The sequence below is a fragment of the Diceros bicornis genome, chromosome 13 (genome assembly GCF_020826845.1).
Source record: "Diceros bicornis minor isolate mBicDic1 chromosome 13, mDicBic1.mat.cur, whole genome shotgun sequence".
Taxonomy (NCBI): domain Eukaryota; kingdom Metazoa; phylum Chordata; class Mammalia; order Perissodactyla; family Rhinocerotidae; genus Diceros; species Diceros bicornis.
Window position 1 is genome coordinate 50,043,481 of NC_080752.1, and position 1,251 is coordinate 50,044,731.

A 1,251-nucleotide genomic window follows, 5' to 3' on the forward strand; every position below is an offset into this window, starting at 1 on the left:
GCAGCGCCGTTCGAGCTTTCGCGCCCAGCCGGAGTGCAAGCCCCGCCCTCGACGATTTGCACCAATCCGGAGGAGGTTTTCTACATGAGGCCACGCCCCCATCCCGTCCTACCAATCACGAAGCGCCTTCGGCCAGCCCTACAAGTATACAGTACTGTAATCAGGGTTGGGTTGGCGGGTGGAGGGTCCTCTTGTCAACTGAGTTTAGGGGAGGCTAGAGGTGTCCTGGCTGCCGGGCAGTCGGGCCCTCTGGCCTTGCAAGGCTGTACCATGCAGTTGTGGACTTTGACCTTTGCCCTTTGCCATAGCGCGACAGCTCCCATCAAGCGCAATTTGAGGAGTCAGCCCTTCAGGCGGGAAGTGAGCTGGAAGAAGATACCTGGGCACCCAAGGGCATCCTTGTCCCATACTTGAGTGCCCCTGTGGGGCTTTTCTTCACGACCTCCATCCCTGGAGTAGCTAGATCCTTCCTGCCCCTTCTTGTACAAGGCACTCACACCACTGAACATCAAAAAGGAAAAGTTGTGTGGGCTGCTCAGATACCAAAGAATGTCCTTGGATAACCTTTATAACTTTATTTAAGGTTAATTTGAGGATGCAGAAAACACCCACCCATCGCACTCCTACCCTCTCTGGACAAGGCAGGTAAGAGAATAAAAGGTCTGGAGTCAGACTAATCCCAGACAATTCTATCCCTTGTCCCTGTGCTGGTTACTATCTTTTTGCCCCTCCAGGTCTATTCTCTGTCTTTCCTTATCCTGCTCTGTCCAGCCAAGGCTGACTTCTCCCCACTGCATTGGCAGAGCTCCCTTGCCCTTCCAGTTGAGTCAAGCTACCGGAAGATACTTTACAAGATTACTGTAAGGAAGGGATCAGAGGGCACCAAAAAAGAAAGATCACAGTAGTTACTAACCCCACCCTACCCCCATGAGTCTATCCACCGGTGGGGTGCCCAACTCACCCCAATTTTCCCAGGACTTTCCCAGTTTTAGCATCCTGGGAATATCCTCTGTCCTAGGCAAACCAGGATGGTTAGTCACCCTCTCCACTGGCCTCTTCTTCCAAGTTTCCAGCTTTAGCTGGGTTCAAATAAAAGTTCTCTTTCCTCCTCTTCATTTCTTCACCTCCTCACCACTTCCCAACCCACTTCTGCTCCCATCAACAGGGTCCCATCATCCATCCTCTTCTCTCACATCTCAGTCTATCCACCTTTTCACCCACTTTACTATTAATTTCTACATTGTTGATTCC